The 16,471-nt window shown below is 43.5% G+C and overlaps 1 protein-coding gene and 1 pseudogene across 5 annotated transcripts in view; one reads left to right on the top strand and one right to left on the bottom strand.

The window, feature by feature from the left end:
- COBL (cordon-bleu WH2 repeat protein) overlaps positions 1-16,471 on the top strand; it is a 482,604-nt gene that overhangs the window by 231,827 nt on the left and 234,306 nt on the right. The window lies entirely within an intron of this gene.
- Positions 15,581-15,699, bottom strand: LOC146006012 (5S ribosomal RNA; annotated as a pseudogene).

Genomic DNA, 16,471 nt, shown 5'->3' with positions numbered 1-16,471 from the left:
CTAACCGCATATTTTATCCCAATAGGTTCTATTTCTTCTTTCTCAATCACTTGTATCTCCCTTCTTTATTGTGATTTTAAGCAAAGCTTATTTATTTTACAGGCACAGCATATAAATGCGTACACATTGTTATGTTCATTCTGACTACATGATGTTTTTCCTTTATAGATACCATGAGGCACTTTTGTGCTTTGTATTACAACAGTTAACATAAAGCAGCCACATTATGACCTTTCCTCCATGGAAAGGTTTGTAAAGGGCAAACCACCAAGTAATAGCTTAACATGGTTTGTAAAAGTTTGGCTGGCAGCCGCAGAGGAAAGTCCTACACCCAGTGCCCCCTTACAGAGGACTTGACATTTGGAAAATATTTTATTGATTTCTGTGGTGTCGTAAGGCCAGTGTAAGCAATAGGTGTTGTTCCCTTCTGATGTAAACACACAAAGGATCAAGGTAACTAGAGCTATGAGAGGACAAGTATTTTGATAACAAATAAGTTTAGATTCTTCAATTGTTTTTTGCCGGTTGTGAAAATTGGCTTTGTACAGAAACAAGGATTATGTACAAGTGTGTATGTGTTTTTTTGTGTATGTGTGTGTGTCTGCGCATAAGTTATGCTATTTTGTACTAAAATACCCAATGCCATTCACTGACAGTCCTGTTCATTTACTTATCACCTGCATAGAAGTGAAATATAAGAATTTAACTTCGAGAAAATGCACACTTTTCCCACAAAAGAAACATCAGTGATCGCTCACCTTGAGGTATAGCTGAAGACTGAAATAGATCTGTGTTTTGACTTGTCAGGGCTTCTATTCAGTTCCAGACAACATTAGATCTTTGAAATATTTGACCAATCTCTTTGTCTTTACTTAGTATTTCCTGCTCAGTGATACATTTGGACCAGTGCCAGATTTATCTCAGTGAACCTGCTTTCCCAAAATGATTTTTTTTTTTTTAAATGATGATTAAAATAAATATATTGCATGATTGCGCTGTAAATGCACAGTGAACCACTTTATCTTAACCAAGAGGTACAGTAAATGGTGTGCACTCACATAGGCAACTTTCAGTAAACCCATACACACTAAACAATTTTTTTAAGATATCGCTATTTCTGCCATTCTAAGCGCTATCGCTAAGTGTGTATGCCCAATGTTGACTATGGGCCTAATTCAGCATGGATTGCTAATTAGAGGATTTGCAAATCACTGAACGACTGCTCATGCGTACCATATGCATAGTGACTGAAAATGCGTATGATTCGTAAACACAATGTCGCCCAAGCATGATTCACAGGCAGCCGGCATTTGGGGGTGGAAACCTAGCATATTCTGGGTGTGGTTGAAAAAACACATGCGTGCCCACATGTTTTTCAGGGTCTGTGTCATCAACGCTCACCACTTTGTCTCAGTCACAGATTAGTGGAAGCATCAGAATTGCAACTACATAGCAATTAGCGATCCATTCACTATTCCTTCCAATTTTTTTCTCTCTGGGCGGCAGCTTTCTTCTCGCAGTTCACTGCAGATTCTCTGAATAGCGATCCATGCTGAATTAGGCCCTATATCATCAACAAGGCATGCTAGCAGTAGGATGGGTGTGTGTGTGTGTGACATCACTGTTGATATTGTTTACCTGTATCGTTCAGTGGATATGCTCAATGTCATTTAGCTGGGAGTTCAAAGGAAAACACTGCTAACATCTCTCATGCAGCATATCGACTAGTGTCTATGGGGCTTTCAGACTGCATTCATGCAAATGCAGCCCCCCAACTCCCCCCCCCCCCTGCCAGCAGCACACTGGTACCCAAGGAGGGACAGCGGGGCCGCAGTTAGTAATGTTGGGGCCCGGGACTGACCTTCAGCCCAGGCCCCCAGCGGCACCCCCCCTCGCGCACGCTGGCACCCCCCCCCCCTCACGTGCCGGCACCCAGCCAATTACGTTTACTTACCTGCGGTGGCGGCGGCAGCGCAGCATCTTTTCCCTCCCGGCATCGGGACTCGGACGGAGCACTCACTGCACAGTGCAGCCTGCAGAGCGCCGAGCCCCTCTGTATCCTAGGCTCGGCGCTCTGCAGGCTGCACTGTGTATTGTGCGTGCCTGCCGCTGGTGCCGGGTGGCATTGTGCTGGGGGGGGGGGGTGCCGTGCCACTGTGGGCAGCTGCCCGGGCCCCTCCAGAGGCCGGAGCCCAGGACAGCTGTGCCCCTGGCACCCCCCTGTCGGTGGCCATGGACAGCGGGACAGTCTCTAATTAGCAGGACTGTTCTGCTGTAATCGGGACAGTTGGGGTGTATGCTGAGGGGCACAATGGCACCCCCAGTCCTGCGCTTTGTGGCACTGAAATTACCTTATCTTCATAAATTTGTGTATGGCGTCTGGCCATGCCTCCAGCAATTAGGCCGCAAGTCTGAAAAGTACCTGCTGTAGTAAAGATTATGGATGCTGTGGCTATAATTTAGAGATGAGCGGGTTTGGTTTTGCTTAGATTTACTCTGTTCTGTTCTTATTGCTAAATTATTGCAATTTCAGATTTTTCTGGTTATCGGCTGTCACGTGTTTTCAGTAGCCAATAAGATCCCACTTTAAGATCTGAGTAAATTCCGAGTACAACTAAACTCGCTCATTTCTAATGTAATTTGCAAAAGCCAGTAACCCATATACACAAGGTGCTATAGTATTCTAAAGATTTTTAGATACAGAGCAGTGTTGGCAACCAATGAATTTATTATTTTTGTTATATTATCCAGCTAACATATTATAAGCTATGTACACTACTATACAAAATACTGAAACGTGAATAACTTGTATTCATTAATTGTTGGTTTCACCTTCTCATATTAATGAATTAATCTGTAAATGTATGTTTTCCCTGTATTCTAATAAATGTTAGGAGAGATTTATATTCATTTCACTTACTCGTGTTATTTACACATCCAACTAATAACTATATCCCTGACCTTTCCTGCTGTGACGCATGCAGTTACTGTACATAATGCCACTAATGGGATACAGCAGTAATGGCATTGCCAACCTTAAATCACTTTTTTTTTATCGTGTTTCATTTTAGATGGAAATTTTAAAAAAATGATGCTAATTTTAAAAATATTCTGAGAAAGTAAAAAATATATCGTTATGAAATGTTTCTGGATTTTATGTAAATGACAAATCAGGCATATTACAGAATTACACTCAAATATATCAATTTATTCAAAAATAGTATAAGCCCTACATGCCTTGGGACAGATGTATCAGGCTTCAAAAAGTGATAAAGTGGATAGTGATAAACAACCAGCCAATCAGCTACAATCTGTAATTTTTCAAACCTGGCCCGTAACATGGAAGTTAGGAGCCGATTGGCTATCTGTTTATCACTCTCCATTTTATCCCTTTTTGAAGCTTGGTACATCTGGCGTATGTCTGAGACTGAGGTATTGAATTGAGCAGTAGCACCAGCAAGAGATTATATAAAAGGAAGGACGTCGGCAATGCTTGAGAGTTGAAGGAGCCTTATTATTACAGGTTGAGTATCCCTTATGCAAAATGCTCGGGACCAGCAGAATTTTGGATAACGGATTATTCCGTATTTCGGAATATTTTAATATTTCAATGATGTATTTTGAAGTATCTTGCATTTATGCTGTATAAACACATAATATACACACAAATATATTTTATTACCACATAAAATACACACAAATATATTTTATTTGTTCAAAAAACAAGGTTTCAAAACATGAAACAAAATGTGTGTACTATCTCAGCACTGAATTTGAATGCCAAGCAATCATTGTCTTGCACATATATTGTGCCATTTACATATCATGTCCCCAGTGATTCTGTTACAAATGTCCCCAGTGAGTTTTTAGCAAAAAAAAAAAAAAAAATTTCACTTTCTGGAATGTCTGGTTTTCGGAATAATTCGGATAACGGATATTCGGATACGGGATACTCGACCTGTAATAAGAGGAGCTGCCAAACTGTAGAGCAGGCATTCAGGGCTGCCACTAGGGATTGTGGGGTCCAGGACAGATTTCCAGTCCAGCCCCCCCCCCCCTCCCTATATATATATATATATATATATATATATATCTCCCTCCACAGTTATAGACTGTATATAGACTATAAATAATTGTTACAACAAAAAAAGTTTAAACACAGCCTGTTTTACCTTTCATGAACTGCTTGTGAAGACAGGCTGTGTCACTCGGTAAAGCACAGTGATTACATTTGTGCTGTTTCGTGCTCCACTGAGCACAACACCAGTCTTGACAAGGAGCCTCAGCCACCTCAGGGATCCTGCTTCTTTGTCCACTGCAGTCAAACTCAGCGCGCAGCCAATAGCTGAGCCGCAGGCTGCAGATGCACTGTCTGATTGGGCTACCGTCGCTCGGCATCCCAAGTCCTGCACTCTGGCGCCGGCAGCTTTCATGTGCGCAGCACTGCATAGCGGATCGGTAATACATCCGATCTGTGGTGGGGAGAGGGTGCCTGGGGTACTCATCCCCAGTAATCCTGCTTTGCACTTAGTGCAAGAAGCACATGGAGGGAGGGGGATATGCAGTGGGCAGAATGTGTAGTATTGGGCCACGGGCCCTTCCCTCTCGGGGCCCGGGACAGCTGCACCCACGGCACCCCCCTGTTGGCGGCCCTGCAGGCATTCCCAACTTCGGTCCTCAAGGCACACTAACAGTGCAGGTTTTAGTGTTATCCAGGCTTCAGCACAGATGCTTAAATAAAACTAACTGAGATACTAATTAAGTTACCTGTGGTCAAGCATGGTTATCAGTAAAACATGGACTGCTACTGATACATTAAATAAAGCTTCTAAAAATGAAAAGATGTTGTCTATCAATTTCTAGGACAGAATATAGAAATGATAGTCAGAATCTGATTGGTTGCTGATTGTTTGCTATGGGCAACACCACCTCTTTTCATTTTTATAAGCTTTAGTACATTTTCCCCTTAGGTGCCTTGAGGACCGAGGTGGGCAATGCCTGGTGTAGAAGACATTGTGCCACTAATTAGTGTTGTTAATTACACAAGTATTATTTTGGACCTTAATTGTTCAAGTCAATGTATTATTAATTTATTATAAATATCCCCACCGGTTATGATCCATTTCTGCTTTGGACTGCAGATTCATAAAATTATTTCACTGTAATATTGCTGTTAACAGTATATATGAATACTAGTATTTGAGGAAGTGCTAGCCATGCAAATTAGTTCATGGTCCAAGCCAGCTTCTGGTCTATAACCATAGCAAATTAAATGTTCTGGTGGAGGCAACAATCGCATCTATAGACCTGATACCTGATAAGTCAGTGTTAAGGTGTCCATACACGATGTGGATAGTGGGGGTATGAAAAGGTCGGAGGACGCGTACCGCCGCCCCTCGCAGGCTCACTGCGTTCACCTCGCTTCGGGTTGGCGTTCATTGTGGGGGTGGCATGGGGGTGCATTTAACATTGTAAGCACCCATTAGGGTGCTTATACAACTAAAAATTGTATAGGAGGGCCAAAATTGCATCGCATCGCATGCAGCTATATGGCATGCGATGCGATACAATGCATAAGAGGCCATACGATTGAAAATCGTGGGCGCCGTGCTAGGAAACAAGTACCCTATGTTACTATGTAATTGACCCTAAGGATTTTGAATGTGGCACCTAGAAGCGTGGGTGTGTACTACTACATCGGAGAGGATTTTTTTTAAATTACTTATATCCAAATGTAGATGAGCCCCAAAGCAGTTAGTAAGAGATACTATACTTGGTAAAGTGCTGGGAAATGGCGCTGATGATTCAGTGTAAATGTATCTGTCTCACATTCCTTTTCCCCAAAAAATGTAACAGTGTAATGTGGGCTAGGTGAAATGAGGGAGATTGCTAGACTAATGAGGGAGAGAGGGAAATTGCTGCTATATCAGGGAGTCTCCTGCAGAATGCAGGAGGGTAGGCAACTATGATTTTAATATCTTGACAAAATGGCTATTTACAAGCCAAGCCTCCTGTTGACAACCATACTAGCATGTAACTGAAGATGATGTAGTTAAAGACTTCCCAAATTGGAATATAAAATGATCCACTGTCCACCAATAACATCTTTGGTTTGTGGGTGCTTGCAGACAAGTCCCAATAAAGCTGGGTACACACCTATATACATATTGCCTGTTCTTGGTATATCGGGTGAACAGATTGTAAAGTGTATGCAGCACTGATACAGGAGCATTAGCCCATAAATGGCTTATAGCGCTCCTGCTTCAAGACAGGTCCAGATTAAGGATCTGGAGCTGAAAATGTTTAAGGTCCTCTTATGAGAAGTGGAGCAAATGAGGCCAATGCCATTTAGGCATGCAAAACCCATACACTATAACAGGTCTGGCCAACCTGTGGCTCTCCAGCTGTTGCAACTACACATCCCAGCCAGGGCCGGTGCCAGGTATGGAAGCGCCCCAGGCAGGGGGGAGCTCCCCGCCGCCTCCCGCCGCTCACCTGGGGGGGTTGATGTGGTCGCTGAGTCGCTCCACAACAGGGGGGGGAGGAGGAGAGTTGCGGCGGGTTACTCCACCTCTCCCCAACACACACGCTCCACAAGAAGGAGAGTTTACAGCCGAGGAAGGGGATGCGGCCGCCGCTGCCAAGTCCCTCCACGAGGGGCGGGGTGTGGGGATGGTGCAGGTGTTGCTAACTCACCAGACTCCATGGGGGTTTGGGGATGGTGCGGACGCCGCTGTGCTCACCCGGCTCCACGGGGGGTGGGGATGGTGTGGGCGCCACTGCGGCACTACTTCTCAACTTGCTCCATGAGGGGGGCTCCCAAGTGCCGCCCAGTGCCGAATTTCCCATTAGGCACGTGAGGCACGTGCCTAGGGGCGGCACATGTTTGGGGGCGGCACTTGGATGCTTCTGTTGGTGCTGCCAGCCTGAAATGTACCAGTAACTGCACAATATCCACTGTACTGTTCCATATTCCATCTTGTATAGAGTGTACATGGATAGGGAATGCAGATACTGTCCCTGTAATCTGTCCTACTTATTCTATTCTCTCAAATGAGGGCTTGTAAATAATAAATACAAATAATACACTTAGGCAGGGGGGGGGCGGACATTATTGTTGTGCCTACGGGAGCACTCACTCCTAAATCCGCCCCTGGTGCCGCCCCCCAGTGGCCGGCGCCCTAGGCAAATGCCTATGGCTGCCTAGTGGTGGCTCCGGCCCTGATCCCAGCATGTCTTGCCATAGCAAAACTGTAGCAAGGCATGATGGGACTTGTAGTTTCAGAACAGTTGGAGAGCCGTGGGTTGACCAGGCATGTACTATAAAGCCCAATGTAAATATATGAAAGTACAAAAAATGCATTATTTTGTGTGGAAAATAAAAATACAAATGTAATTGCCATGTGGCAAGCTGGTGTGTTTGTCTGGTGATTGTTAATCTGGCCCTTGTCAGGACCATGAGTTAGCATTTTATGTGTGGCACAGCAGACCTTCCAATCTCCTTTGAGGAGATGCTAACCTTACTGTTGCTGCTGCTGCTGCCTCCTCACAGGGGGTCACGACTGGATACACAGTTCGATATGATCGCGAATGCAGACATGGTAGTATAAATCTCTGCACTTGCATTTCTTAAGGATCGCATATGATAAGCTGCTGCTAGCAACTTATACAAGTTCTGTATTGTGTAAGGATTTCTTTGGATAAATACATTTATCATTGGGGCAGCACATTTCTACTTCATGGTGGTCACATACTGTACATGATTCAAAAGTTTATAAGATTGTGAAATACATTGTGCATATCGTTCATCATAAACAATATTATGATATAATGCAACAGTAGCCGTCATAGTAACCCCAATCATTGTTTAATGGTACCGTATCAGCACCAATAAAGGCTGAATAATGCAATGTCCTAGAATATGTATTTCTCTTGCAACATTACTTCTGGAAGTAGATAAGGAACATTTATCTTCCCACTGTCTGTTCCAGGAGAGATCTCTTCAGCAATTTGCGTAGTGTACAATATCTTTTGGCTCTGGGAGATTCTGTTTGTGCCTAAGTAAACAATGAGCTAGGAACACATCTTGGCTAGTAATGCAATCGTACATTGTCTGCACTGTCCACCCTGTAAATTAGACATGCACTATGATAATAATATAAGTACAAAACACTGTGTGCATTTTCTAATAGTTGATCTGTATTTCAATTCTTCAGTATGTATAGGACAAGCAGCAAGGTAGCCACAGTATGGACCTTTTCTTCAAAAGTATGGATGGTATAATGGTTAGCATTACTGCCTCACAGCACTGAGGTCATGGGTTTGATTCCCACCATGGCCCTGTGTGGTGTTTGTATATTCTCCCTGTACTTACGTGGGCTTCCTCCGGGTACTCTGGTTTCCTCCCACAAACCAAAAACATACTGGTAGGCTAATTAGCTCCCAACAAAATTAACCCTAGAATGTTTGTGTGCGTGTATATGTTGTAGGGAATATAGATTGTAAGCTCCACTGGAGCAGGGACTTATGGGAATGTTCAAATATTCTCTGTAAAGTGCTGCGGAATATGTATGTGCTATATAAGAAACTGTACGAATATACAATCTATATTCCCTACCACATGTACAAGGAAACAGGAGCACCTGGAGGAAACCCACGCAAAGAATGGGAGAAAAGCAAACTCCACACAGTTAGACCCATGGTGGGAATCCAACCCACAACCTCAGTACTGTGAGGCAGTAATGCTAACCATTACACCTGCTCATTGTCAGGGGATCCTCCTGGCTTCCACCGCAGGTCTTCTCCATGTTTTGCTCATTGCAGGGTGATTCCCCTCCCTCTGGCTGCTGTTGGGTCTGGCATTCCTGCTGGCATTCCTGCTGGCATTCCTGCTGGCATTCCTAAATAAGTGTCTCCTCTGAGGTGTGGCCATATTGAGAGGGACATTCTTAATTGGGGCAGGTGTGATGGGACCATAGACAAGTACAGTACCTGCAGGTCCTGGCAGGGGTGTAGCAATAGGCCCGGCATGACTCCACAAGCAACCCAGAGCCTTCAAGCCACTGCAGGGTCTGTGGGGACTATTGCTGTGCCACTGCATATACTGCTAATGAATAAATGTTTCATGTGCCCCGTCAACCATACATTGTTATGTACATTGTACAAGGAAATAAATCCTAGTGCTAACTAGATTGGTAGGAAACCTTGACCCCATTTATCATGATGCAACCAGTTGACTGTATTCTCCAAGTACTGGATGAATTCTAGGGAGTTCTCCTGGACGTCTGGAAGAGCAGGCCATCTTCTCTATCCTGCAAACAGTTTCGATGATCTGCATATTATGCTGTTTTTGGCTGAAACAGAATGACATATTGTGCAAATTGGGCAGTGCATATGCCCAAATGGGCATTCTGTAGGTCGCATGCAACACCTTCCAGCTGGCCCTGCTGCGTGGCTTATCAGAAGATATCACTTGCGAGATCCCAGTGCAGTTTAAGGATGGATGGAAATGGTCCATCATTCCTTACCTTGTTATGGTGTGTACCTCCAATACAATATGTTGGCCCGTGCTAACTACTCCTCACCTCTATGAGGTAAATAACCGCCACTGAACACTAGAGGCCACTCGACGGACCAAATTACTCTTTTGTGTACTAAAATATGTCATAACAGAAAGTGAAAGCGATATTTGCGGGGACACTGCTCTGTTTCAGTCTTGCTTGATATGAAGAGAGGGAGCTGTGAAGACAGATATTAGAGGTAGTAGCGGATATGGACTGGGTGGAGAATTTTTGGGCTAAAAACTGTCACCGCTCAAAAGTTAAAGTAAAAACTGCCACAGTTCAAACTGAAAGTACATTGCGCAAGCCCTCATTTTGACAGACTTTTTAACTAGTTCTATATAACGTCTCACATCGTTCCATTGCTTTGTCCTGAGCAGTCCCTTTATGTATTATGCTAAATATTGTGATAGGGCATACAAATGTAAAGCAGCAATACAAATAATATATACAGTACTTACTGTATAACTTTATGGGATATACTTACTATATCAAGAAACCTTAAATTAGGGGTTTGGTATGATTTATGACAGTCAGAATTTTGACAGTGTAATGAGAATGCTGATATGGTATTAATGTTATTTAAATGTTATTAAAAGCATTATAACCATATTGGCATTATGCAGTTACATGTTACAGAAGTTAAACCTCATATTTTAAGTTACAGTAGTGGTTCCCAAACTGTGTGCCTAGGCACACTAGGGTGCTGTGAGATTCTTTCAGAGATGCCTCAGGATTGTGGTCTAAGACCAAATAAAATAATTTATGGTCAAATGGATAGTTAAACTAGTATTAGTTTCTGCCATTTATAAAACACGTGGACAGATTTATTTACAGTTATTTACAGTTTCTAGTGTAGCATATTCCATTGCGCTTTACAATTGAAAGCAACAGTGGTAGAAACAAACCGACAAAGAGGTAGGAGGGCCCTGCTTGCAAGCTTACAATTTATAGATCCACACAACCACATGGATCTATAGATTGTGTAGAGGTGATATGATTAGTATGTACAAATACAGGATTGAGGGGCAGATTTATTAAGCTCGGTGAAGTGATAAAGTTGAAGTTACAGGCTTGGTTTGAAAAATGGCAGGTAGGAGCTGATTGGCCGGTGATAAAAACCAGACACTTTATCACTTCACCAAGCTTAATAAATCTACCACTGAGAATCATATGGAACTGGGAGATGATTTGTTCACTTACAGGTCTATACTTAGGACATGCAGGCATGTACTGAGGCTCAAGGAAAAAAAAGTCTGTACTGAATTAAGAAGAGGATTCTTCACCATTAGAGCAGTAAAATTCTGGAACTCCTTGCCGGTGGGGGTGATTACAGCAACTACTGTTAATGAATTTAAATCAAAACTGGATACATTTTTGGCCACTAAGGGAATCCTATAGATATGACTTACTCAAGGCTGTAGTTACAAATTAGATAGTTACAAGTTAGCCTTAATTACTATGTTAGGTACTTGTTTCCTAGCACAGCGCCCATCGCATCGTATACCATAAGCCTTTTAATGGTATGCGATGCGATGTGACGCGATGGCACCCGATGTTATACAATTTAAAATCGTATACCATCGCATTATATGCCATTGTATGCCATATACAATGGTATACAATTTTACATTTTATAAGCACCCTAATGGGTGTTTTCAATGTTAAATGGCCCCCCTATAAGATTATTAATTGTATAAGCCCCGTAATGGGTGCTTACAATGTTAAAAGCACCCCCACGCGACCCCCAGTATCAATGCCAACCCGAAGAATGGCGAGCGCAGCGGTAAGCGTCCTCCGACCTTTTCATGCCTCCACTATCCATTTCGGCGTGGATTTGATTTTAGATAGTGTAGGTAGCGCAGCGAGCCACCGAGCCCGAGGCGTGGTGAGCACATCGAGCACCCCCCGAGGGGACGCGGAATACATGTAAAGTAATACGCGTCCTCTCACGGGGCTCGCTGCGCTTGCCACGCTTTGGGCTCGGTGGCTTGCTGCGCTCGCCTTACTATCTAAAATCAACTCAACGCCGACGTGGATAGTGGGGTATGAAAAGGTCGGAGGACGCGTACCGCGATGTGATACAATGCATAAGATGCCATACGATTGAAAATCGTGGGCGCCGTGCTAGGAAACAAGTACCCTATGTTACTATGTAATTGACCCTAAGGATGACAGATAGGCACAATTTACTTAAGTTAATATTTTTTTTTTTTACAAATGAATCAATAAAAAACCTTTATCCTAGGGGTGCCGTGAAATATATGCTGAAAATCTAGGGCGTCCTGATTGAAGAAAATTTGGGCACCATTGAATTATACAGTAATGCTGAAACAGTTCAATTGCTATAAATAATTATTCTTGTCCTCCATATTTTTGGAACCAGGACCGGTCCAAGAGCCCAGTGCCGGTTTCTCTAAATACAGAGGGATCCCAACAACCCCCCTTCATATTTGGGAAACCAGGGCCGGCTCAAGGGGCCTTGGGCTGGATATGGTTATGGATATGGCCTCATCTACTATGTAACTATGTAACTATGTATAGGTCCAGTCCAATGATACAGCTGTAATTCCAGTCCAGTGATACTGCTGCTGCATACATTCAGTTCAGTAGTACTGCCGATAAAGTCCATTGGTATTGTCGTTAAAGTCTAGTGATACTGCCGTTAAAGTCCAGTGATACTGCTGTATAATTCCAATCCACTGATACTGCTGCATAATTCCAGTTCAGTGATACAGCTGCATAATAACAGTTCAGTGATACTGCTGCATAATTCCATTCCACTGATACTGACATTAAAGTCCAGTGATACAGCTGCATAATTCCAGTTTAGAGATACTGCTGCATAATTCCAGTCTAGTGATACAGCTGTATAATTCCAGTCCAGTGATACTCCAGAATGGAGAACCAATATTTGGATAAAATAGAGAAATAACAAGAATCACATCCTCTTAGCACTGAAACTGCTGCCACTAGTCATGACATAGACGATAAAAAGCCATCAATGTCGTCTGCCAAAACCGATGCCCAATGTCATCGTAGAGGTCATGTAAAATCTAAAAAGTTCAGTAACAGGAAGAAAAAAAATAAATGTAAATCATTTGAGGAGAAAAGAAAGCTTGCCAATATGCCATTTAAAAAACAGAGTGACAAGGAACTGCTTAGAGAACCGCAAGGGCCTATTTTCATGACTAGTGGTTCAGCTTCACACGACGATCTACACCCTCCTCCTCCCTTCGTGAGAAAATTTAAGAGAGTTAAGCTGTCATCAAAAACACAGCAAACAACTGTACCTTCTAAAAACAAGTTCCACAAATCCCCAAGGGTGGTTGTGATGCCTGACCTTCCCATCACTGTACAGGAAGAGGTGGCTTCTTCCACCATTTGCACACCCTCTGCATATGTTGGAAGGAGTACCCACAGTGCACCTGGAACAAGATATTGATGTAGCTGGTACTGAGAAAGAAGTTAACGAGGAGGATGCTGCTGATGTTGATGTGGTTTGCTTAAATGAGGCATCGGGGGCAAGACAGTTATTGTCCATGGGATGAATAAGCCCATCGCCATGCTTGAGCAGAAGACCAAAAAATGGTCTGGCATAATTTTTATCTAAATCCGGACAACATTTGTAGCCATATGTAGCTTATATAAAGCTGCAATAAGCAGGGGTAAGGATGTCGGCCACCTAGGGTCATCTTCCCTTATGCATCACCTGAAACTCATTCATAAGTAACTGTTTAGTTCAGAAATGAAGGCTATGACCGTAAGCAGTCCAGTGACACCTTGTATCCAAGCACCTGACAACCACACCAGCAAGTCACTCCTTGTCAATTTCCTTCTCAGTACGGATCATAGGAGGTAGTCCTGCAGGCCATGTCACAGGCATGACTGACTCCTCTTCCATCCAGTATTCCTCCAGAGGATCCTACATTGCTATGCCTACTGCTGCCACTGCTGCTGTTGCTGCTGTGGGTGGTTCATCATCCCAGAGGGAAGTCGGAACACCACTATTCTTTCACAATGCAATTGACCATCCAAAAGTAATTTGCGATGAGGACGAAGTATGACAGCAGTCATCCTATGGCTAAGCGGATAACTGAGGCCTTGACACCTATGATCATGTTAGTCGTACGTCCGTTATCTGACATTAGTGGAGTGGCATTTAGACGATTGATGGAGGTATTGTGTCCTGGTAATAAATCCCTTCTAGATTCCACTTCACTAGGCAGGCGATACCCTGGATGTACAGAGATGTCCAAAAAAGTGTCCTCAGTGTCCTGAATAATGCAGTTGTACCCACTGTCCACTTAACCACAGACATGTTAACAAGTAGTACAGGGCAAACTAAGGACTATATGACTGTGACAGCCCACTGGGTAGATGCATTGCCTTCTGCAGCAACAGCAGCAGCATCACCAAAACACCAGCTCCTTCCAAGGCAGACTATGCTGTGTATCACTGGTTTCACTAAGAGGCACAACCTTAGAGAAACTGAAGGAAATAATCGCACATTGGCTTACCCCATTTAGACCCTACAGGGGATTTGTGGTATCAGACAATGCCAGTAACACTGTGCAGGCATTACATATGGGCAAATTCCAATATGTGTCATGTTTTGCCCACACAATAAATTTGGTGGTGCAGCATTTCCTAAAATGTGAACGGGGCATGCAGGAGATGTTTTCGGTGGCATGCAAAATTGTGGGACACTTTCACCATTCTGACACTGCCTGCTGAAGACTGGAGCATCATCAAAACCTCCTGAACTTGCCCTGCCATCGCCTTGAAAAAAATCAAACAGTTTTTTTTTTCTTACCAAATCTTTCACTTTCTGAATATCTCATCCTGGCAGACCCTGACGCTGAAATTATTGGTTTGTTAAAGACAGTGTGCATGTCCTACTTACGCAACATAAGGGTGTTTGAGTATGCCCAAGGACAATTCCATCTTGCACCCCTTTTTTGGCATTATGTGCTCTTTGGGGTCTAGTTTTTCAAACTTCCATCCTGTCTACCGCTGCAGTGCCACTCCTAGATGGGCCATGTGTTTGTGTCACCCACTTCTGTCACTTAGCATAGTCATCCAGCTACCTCGGTGCAACATTTTGGCCTAAAAACAACATTGTGAGGTATTCAGGATAGACTGGAAATGAGTGGAAATGTTATTGAGGTTAATAATAGAGTAGGAGCAAAAATAAAACCCACAAATTCTGTGATTTTAGCGTTTTTTATGTGGTTTTTTTTCATCCAGATCCAAAAAACAGGAACCATGAAAAGTGTTTTGGAACAGATACAGACCCAAAACACAGCCAGAGATACAGACCCAAAACATGAAACACGAAAAGTGACACACCCCTAGTTTCCAATTTATGTGTAGAGTGACTTACTTTATACATCTTCTCTAGGCTTTACTAAGCACTGGAATCTAAAAAAAATACGGTCATAGTCGGGGAATAGGTAGCACTAAGGTGACGCTGCTGCCTCCTCCATAGAAGTGAATGGGACCTTAGTGCTGCCTCCTTCCCCAACCCTGAGAATGGAGGTAGCCTATAGAAGAAGACTAAAGAAGAACCAACAAGGTTTTTGGGGCACACTTAATATAATAAACAATTAGATGGATGTACAAATGGAAATAGCAATAAAACTTAACTTTTAATTGAAAGCTTGAATAGTAAAATAGGTTCATATAACAATATCCACACACCGTTTATGTGATTGTTGGGGGGCACCATGCGTGATGGACTCCCGACCACTTTTTTGTGATAATATCAAACAATAATAATTCAACAAGAGCGAAAATGTTTAGATAAAATGTTGCCTAGTACCAATTTTTATATATAATATACGGTATCGGCAATCGGACAAGACACAGGTCACTGCGCACCACCACTAAGTTGTCCACCCCAGTGTCGGCAAAGATGGGTATGGACAGTTGGGGCATGAGAGGAAAAGAGAAGGAAGGGGTATAAGATTGTTGTGGCCGCACCTCAGCAGTATTAACAGGCGTACTGCCCCAGTGGATGAATACAGCACTGGATATTCCCTATAGGTCCCCCATATAGGTACTTATCCAGCCTCTCACTGCTTAGCTTCTGTGTTCGGATGGATTACAGGCGGTCCAGTGAAGTATGGCTGTATAGCCCTTGCTGGTTACTTCCGATGTCAATTTGGAAGGTGAGCCAAGGTGAGCTTCTGCTGTCCAAACCGTTCAGATCAAGGCAGACCTGTTACTCAAATAGCATTGCAGGAGTGCTTGTGCTGGCTGGGTGGATGAGAGAGCCACGAAAGATGGATAGTTTAGTGGTAGGAGGTGCTAACAAACAGGACCCTCATCTCTGCTGTCAAATATCATGCTAGCATCGGATGATTTGATGAGAGTCAGAGGATCATGCGACAGCTCCTCTAAAATGAAAAGGGGAGGGATGAAGGAATAGATGCCCTGGGTGCTTGAAAAATTAACTACACTGCTGGTCTCCATGCCAACCCGCAGGCGTCCTTTTTCTCTCAAGGCACCTCCGTCCCATTGGTCTGTTTTGCTTCTACGCAGCCATCCCATCAGTCATCATGACTGCACGCAGTCACGCAAACGTCAGGCTGACTACCCGCCTCTACCTTTTCCATTGGATACTCATACAATTAATACCACCTCCTAACCCTCCCATCCGCACACACCCCTGTGACCAAGCTTCACGCGAAACACGTGTTAGGACGCACGTGGTCACGCCCACCGCCCCCACCAGTGCCGGCTGACAACTCCATACGGAGACGGAGTTGTCTTTCAGCCGTCCCGCTGTCATCCTGTATAAAGGAAAGATGTTTTTTGCCCAAATTAGCTTTCCAGATTTATTTTGTATAAAGAGAGTGGAGCGCCAATAAAATGCTGTTTTTGAGATCCAGGTATATATATATATA

The sequence above is a fragment of the Crinia signifera genome, chromosome 5, assembly GCF_055691185.1.
Source record: "Crinia signifera chromosome 5, ASM5569118v1, whole genome shotgun sequence".
NCBI lineage: Eukaryota > Metazoa > Chordata > Amphibia > Anura > Myobatrachidae > Crinia > Crinia signifera.
Note: the sequence above shows the minus strand (reverse complement) of the source record. Positions and strands in the feature narration are given on the sequence as shown.